The following is a 7073-nucleotide window of genomic DNA, read 5'->3' on the forward strand; positions in this document are numbered from 1 at the left end:
TTGCGGGAGCCGCTGCTGGGAGCGGTTTGCTGCCGAGCCAGCCCCGGATCTGGCGATGACAGTCGGAGCGATCCCTGCGAACGGGGAGGCCTGAAATATTGCGATTTAATGAGGGGAGGGGTCGATCTTCGCGGCTGCGTTTCCTGCAGGCTTCCCTGGGAAATAAGTGCAGGGGATGGATGCTCCTGTGCTGCAGGAGCAAGGGTGAAGTGCCCCGGGAATGTGGAGGCAGCCTGGGGTGAGGGGCCTGTGGAGGGGCTTTGCAGAGTTTGCGGCACCCCTGGCCCTCCGAGGCCTTTCTGAACCTGGTTGCCTCCTTTTTATTACAAGCTTAGAGGGGTAGGTTAGATACGGGCTAAAATAACGAAGCGATCCCGACCCTCCCCAAACCCAGAGCCGCCCCTCAAATTCCCCTTGGCGACATCCCCGTACTGCGGGATGGGAGCGGCGCCTTGCAGCGCTCCCTTCCTTTATCCCGCTCCTTCCCGGGTCAGGCTCGGAGCCCGCACGGCCGCTCCTGCCCCGGGGCTTTCCCGGGCAGCCCGGAGCGCATCCCGGGACTCACGGAGCACTCCGGGCTCCCCGCAGCCCCCCGGTCACACGGCGGCTGCCGATCGATGTGGGCCCGGCTGCACAGGGTGGAAGTGATTAATTGAACGATAAGCCGGAGCTATCATTTGGAATGTCATTAATGCGTCGGGGAGACATTCATTGGAGACAGACAGCGTTATCTCCGCTTTATCTTCAACAATGCATCACTTTTAATACTGCAGTTTAGAAACAAATGGGGGCTTTAGCCTCAGCCCTTCTCTTCGTGTTTATATTTTTGGAAGAATCACAACTAGTGGGAGTCCCGGGCTCGGCCCCCTGATAAATGAACATTAGCACTTTTTAGAACTACTGTATCAACAAAAAGAGCTGCAGGGCCGCAATAATTGGTGAAAAAGCAAACACTCGGCAAAGAGAGGCCAGGTCTGCTCTGTGTCCGGCTGATTGATGAATAAGTTACTGACGTACAGCAGCTCACGGACTTTCCGGGTCGGGGCTCAGCACCCATTCCTCCCCCATTCCCGGCGCTCTCCAGCAGCCCGCTGAAGCCAGGCTGCCGCTGTCCGGTGTAAGGGACAAAGGGACAGCTTCCCCCAGCTCCGGACACTGCTGGCAGCCCGCAGGTCCTGCCCAGCCCGGGGGGACCCCGAACTCTCCTGTATCGCTTATAACTTCTGCGGACTCGTTTTTGACCGCGTTTAAATAACTTAAAAAAAAAATAAAAATTAAAAAGGGGTAAAGCGAGCCAGGACCCCGAGGAGCGCCCTGAAACACTTTCTGTAGAGCCAGGGCTGTAAGTGGGGGAGATAGGGGGAAAACCCGCTGCTGTTTTTTCTGGCTGTTAGGGGAAAGTGGGGGCGTCCTGTTCTGTCCCCCGCTGCCTTCGCTCTGCTCGCAGGTTGCTCTCGCTGCCCCCTCGGGACTGAGCCTGCCCTGGCCTTTCACAGGCGAGGGTCGTCGTCCACACCCGCCCGTTGCTTCTCTCCGGGATTGCTGAATGTGATTAATGCTAGGTTTAGTGTGCTTTTGTATTTTTTTCTTTCTATTTTTTCTTAAAGAAAAAAAAAAAAGGACACCAAAAACTTTTCTTGCTAAACCAACCAAACAAAGAGAAAAAAATCCCCAACCCCGCAATTAGCTCCAGAGGGCACATCCTCTCTCCCTGGGAGCTTTCGACACCTCGCACTGTTTAGAGAGAGAGAGATGGTACCTTTTAAAAAAGTTTTCCTCTTAATCCCAGCCGGTTAAGATGTCCAGGCCCCCTCCCGTTCTAATTCCCAGCTATCTCCGAGGACTCTGTTTATACCTCGCCAGTAAACGCTGGGGTTTGAAACCTTGTCACTAATTGAGTGCTAACACTTCAGGTGCTATAGATTTGTTAAGAGCCAGTAGTCCAGAAATAGCCTATTAGGGTTTCCTTGCGGGAACCGGTGCCAATCTCCAGCTTCCCTCCGTGGCGCCGGGAGCCGCCGGGACCCCGCGATCCCTGCGGGTCCCCGAGGGCTCCCCACGGTCCTTTGGGCAGGAATTCTTCCCAAGCCATTGGGAAGGTGCTGCGAACGGGTGATCCCTGGCTGGATAAATGCTGCCGTGCGTGTCGGGTCCCATCGGGGCTCCAGGAGGGGGTTTGGGGGTAGTGGGGATGGCTGGGGCCAGGGAAGGTTTTGCTTTCACTTCTCTGGAATTCTGCAGAGGGGAAAAAAACGCTTCGGAGCTGTCCAGGCACTTCATTCCTAGCTGCAGCTAAAACCTCATTTTCTTCCTACTTTTTTCCTCCCATTTAAAAAATTTTGTTTTTATTCTCTTCTTTTCCCCCGGTCTTTTCGAGCTCTAAGGGCAGTCAAAAAAAGAGTCCGGACCTTGATGCGAAGCCGGCCTTGGAGCGGGGCCTCTGCTCTGCCCGGTGCCGGGAGCGCTGCGCTGCCAGCCCGGGGCTCCCTCCGGGACCAGCCCGGTACCGGGACCGGAGCCCGGGGGCCCAGGTGGCCCTGCCGCCACCCCAGCTCGCCCCGCCGGGTGTTTCGGAAATAATCGCGTCCCTTCCCTCGGTGCAAACCGCGGGGAGAGCGCGGATGCTGTCAGGGCACAGCAGCCGGACAGCACCACGGAGCATCCCTGTATTACAGCACAATCGGTGCGGAGCCCCGGTAAAAGCTGCCCGGTGCTGCTTCGCTTTGGGCACCGCAGGCCGGGGCTGGCCCGGGGGCCTCTTTCTGCTTCCCTCGGTGACTCGGGTGCGGTGACTCCGGCAGCAGCACTTGCAGAGCAAATGCCTCCCTGGAGTTTCTCCTGCTGCCCTGGGCTCCGTGCCTGGAATCTGACAATTCAGCCGCTCCTCGCACCTCGGGTGCTGGAAGTGTTTTCCCCCGCGGCTGAAGCGAAAGCTGGGCAGATAAATGAAAAGCTTTAATTTTACCCTGCCTGTAGATTTTTTTTTTCTTTCCACTTGTAACCGTGCTGGGTTCGCTGGTGAACAGAAAACGATGGGGAAATTCTCCGACCTTCCCGCCGCCCTCTCCCCGTCCCCGGGCAGCGCTCGCATTATTTGCGCTCGTTTCGGACCCGCCGCTTTTCTGCGCTCCTGAAAAAGTTTTTTTTAAGCGTCCAGGTAATCCCCGAAGCGCTTGTTCGTTATGTTTCCATGGGAAACACTCAGGGCAAGAGCCATACTGTGATTTTTAGGGACGGGGAATTAAACGACCGAAGGGATTTTGATGTGACAATGTTTTGTCACACGCGTCCTGCGGTCGGTGTGCGGTGATGGACAGGAAAAGAGTTTCAAGAACGAAATACCTTCCGGGCACTGGGAAGTCTGGGCTGCTTCGAAGAACAAAAATCTCTAAACACGGCGGGGCTTTGTCCCCATTCGGGCAGAGGGTTCCCAGCGGCTGCGCTGGGAACGGGAGCGGCGCTCGGCCGGGAATCCCGAAACTGCCGCAAGATTTCAGGGTGTTTGCGGCTTGTCTGTCCGCACGATGTTTTCCAGAGGAGATAAAGGTCTGACCGCTCGGGTACTTCCTGCCGGCCGTGTAAAATCCGATCCGTCTTGCGGTGTCACCGTGCGCGCTCGGCGCTCCTGGGGAACCGGGGGGGCCGGGCCGGGCAGGGGGGGGTCACGTTTAACATGAGAGGCTGTTCGGGCTTTAATTTATCCTAAAAGCGTTCTGTCCTCGCCCGCACACACCCGCAGGGGTGAAGGGACCGGCCGCGTTCCGGCATCGGTGCTGGATCAGCCGCGCCGGGCGCTGCGCGTTCCCCGGGGGCTCCCGCAGCAGCATCCAGATCCATCCCGGTCCCTACCCTCTGGAAAAAGCCCTTCCCGAGGGATCAGCTCCCGAAACAGGATCCATCCCGGTCCCTACCGTCTGGAAAAGGCCCTTCCCGAGGGATCAGCTCTGCCGGGACGGATGGCAGGATGAACCCGGGTGAATTGAGTTACAAGCCCTGACCCCCGGCTCCGCTCCGGCGTCTCCCGGCCGTGTCCCCTTTGCTCCCAGCCTGTGACCCATGAAATGGGCTGTGCTGGGGCGAGCCAGGGCTGTGTGTCCCTGTCCCCTTCCCTGTCCCCATCCCCGTCGCTCCCGCGGGCCCGGCCCGGGATGGCCGCTCTGCCCTTCCTGCCCGTCCCTTTGCTCCAGAAAAGCGAATTCTCACTTCGGCCCTGCCGCTTTGGCCGCACTTGGCTCTGGGCTGTCCCGAGGGAGCCTCCCCGCTGTCTTGGGAATGTTCCGGGGTGAGCTCCTGCTGGGAGCGCCGCGCCTCTTTCAGGTAACAATAAATAATTTCCGAAAAAACACAACAACCCCTCCTCAAAAACCAACATCCCCTCCCAATCCAACAAATCAACAACTACAAAAAAAAAAAAATTATAAACAGAGAAAGGAAGAAAGGAATACTCCCAGCTACCACGGAGCTCTCGGAGCCGCGATAATTTTATTATTTTTGATTATTTTTGCCCCGAGATGCGTTTGGCAGAGCCGGCTCCTCCTTCCCCACTCCTGAATCCCGCAAACGGAGACACCGCGAAAAACTCAGCCCTGCCGGAGCAGGATCAGACTTTGAGCCGGTTTTGGTTTTTTTTGGGAAGCGGGGAAATTATCCGTTGTTGGGTTTTGCAAAGATCTGACGGGGAATGGATCGGTTTCTCCGAATTGTTTCATTTTTGCATCCTCTCCGGAAAGCAAAAATTCCGGGTGCTCCCGCGGCTTCTTTTATAGAAAGAAAATGTTTGGGAAGAAATCGCTGCAAAATTAAAATATATAAGAAAGAGAAATCGGTAAATACACGCAGGAGGAAGGGTATTCATCAGCGTGATGAATCTATAAGTCACCGTACGTAAAACACAAATATCTCAAGTGCATGGCAAGAATGAAAGGGTCGAAAGAAACGAAAATCTTGTAAAAGTTATTCTAAATTTTTACCTTGTTCTTTTTTTTTTTTTTTCCTATTCTGAGTGAAATTTTCAATTTTTGGAATAATAATAATAATAATAATAATAATAATAATAATAATAATAATAATAATAATAATAATAATTTCTTCTTTTTCAAAGAAATGTCGCATAAATAAAACCAGGTCTGAATTTTCCCCCTAAATTTTGCCTTAATTATCAGCCCGTTTTTCAGCGGTAGAGGGGAAAACACCTTTTAAACGGCACCTTTTATTTTTTTTTTTTTTCTTGGAGTTCTGGAAATCCAACAAAAAACCTGGTGGAATGAAGGGAGAAGTGCTCGGGTGCCTCGGTGCTTTCCTCCCGACCAGCTCTGTGCGATCCCTGCCCGGATCAAGCCCAGCCGCCGCCGCCTTTTCTATTTGCTAATTAAATAACAAAAAAACCCAAGAAAATTCGGAGTGAAACACACAAAAAGTCAATCGCCTTTTAATTTCGCGGGTAGGGTTTATTTGTTGTAGAATCGAAAGGATTTGGGGTTGGCTGCTGCCACTCTCTCACACTTCTGTCCGCTCTCCTCCCGGGCGGTGCTTTGGAGTTACTTTTGGTTTTTAGTGACATCGTATCTGCCGTGCCTGGAAGCTAAAATTAGTGCGGGGGAGCCGGCGGGGCCGCGCTGGTTTGGGAGAGGAGGAATCCGAGCCAAGGGATCAACCCCGGGGAGCTGCCCCGGAGAAGGGGCTCGGGTGGGTCTCGGCTTTGGGACGGGGTTTGTGTCCCCCAGGGGCAGGGGGAGAGTTTATCAACCTCAGAGCTGGGTTTGGAGCCAGCACAGCGATCTGCAGCGTTCTTGCCGTGCTCTGGGTCCGTGAGCATCCCCAGGGTTTGTCTGGAGTGCACATCCCGGGCAGCACCTGCTGCAGGGCAGGGAGGGGAGCACGGGGATGATGCTGATGCTGCTGGACAAACACCACCGGCACCCCGTGGCCAGGCCTTGTTCTCCAGATTTCTCACCTGGGAAAAGGTCCCTGGGGAGGCACTGCAGCTTTTTGGGGCACCTTCACATTTAAGTTTAGAGCCGGAGTCACAAAAGATCCTTCCCTCTGATTTCTGTTGCTTTCCTGACCCCGGCCCAGCGCAGTTTTAATGTTCAGCCTTGATCAGAGCTCAAGAGGACATTTCCTCCTCCAGTGCTTCTCTGGGCAAAGAGGCACCACCAGATTTTTTCCGTAATGATGAAAACATCTGGCCCTCTCTGAGCTGTCAGGCTCTGCTGTGCTTCTTCCCAGATGCCTTCCCCAGCACAGCCCCCGGTGCCCGAGGAATTCCCGAGCTCCAGCTCAGGGATACTCGACCCCGTCCACACAGGGAGGCTGACTCCTCCCGCATCTTCACTCCCTGGGCTTGGATTTTAGGCGCAGCCAGCCCAGGGAGGGGGAAATCTCCACCCTGAGTTATTTTCTGAGTTTTTTTTCCCTTCACCGTGTCCAACAGAAGTTGTTTCCATCACTGCCTCTGTGTGTGTAGCTCAGGATTAGCTGCTCCGTGGCTTCCATCCTGGAATGAGGGGGTACATCCATGCTTTTTCATTATTTTCACTGTCAAAACATGCTTTAGTAATAATGTGCCCTTAGTTCTGTGTGTCAGAGTTAGATCAGGCATCCGCTTTCAAAAAAAGTAAAAAAAGAATAAACTCCCCAAAGAGAAATAAGGAAATATTGAAGCACTGATTCAATAAGATCCTGCAGTGCTGATCAAATTTTAAATTACAAGGATCTCTCATGTGCTTGAATTTTTGTAACAGAACTAAGGTGAAAAATTAGACATTTTATTTACATATTGTGATTTAAAAGAAAAAAACTCCTGAAACTGATCTGCCCCTGGAAAGTGAACAAAGGTACATCAAAGTGGAATGACTGAAAAAATAAATATGTTCTTAGGCCACAAGAAAACACTCTGAAAGATGCATTTGGCTCCAAGTAGCCAGAGCAGCCTGAGCCCTGTCTAGAGCAACTCTCAGGATTTCAGCGTATAAAAGGAAAGGGGGCGATGTCCTATGTTTAAAAATATGGCTTTACTTAGTCCCAAGGAAGAATAAACAAAGCAAAGCCAAAATCCTCAATGTCTCTAGAGG

Source organism: Zonotrichia albicollis, chromosome 15, assembly GCF_047830755.1.
Source record: "Zonotrichia albicollis isolate bZonAlb1 chromosome 15, bZonAlb1.hap1, whole genome shotgun sequence".
Lineage (NCBI taxonomy): Eukaryota > Metazoa > Chordata > Aves > Passeriformes > Passerellidae > Zonotrichia > Zonotrichia albicollis.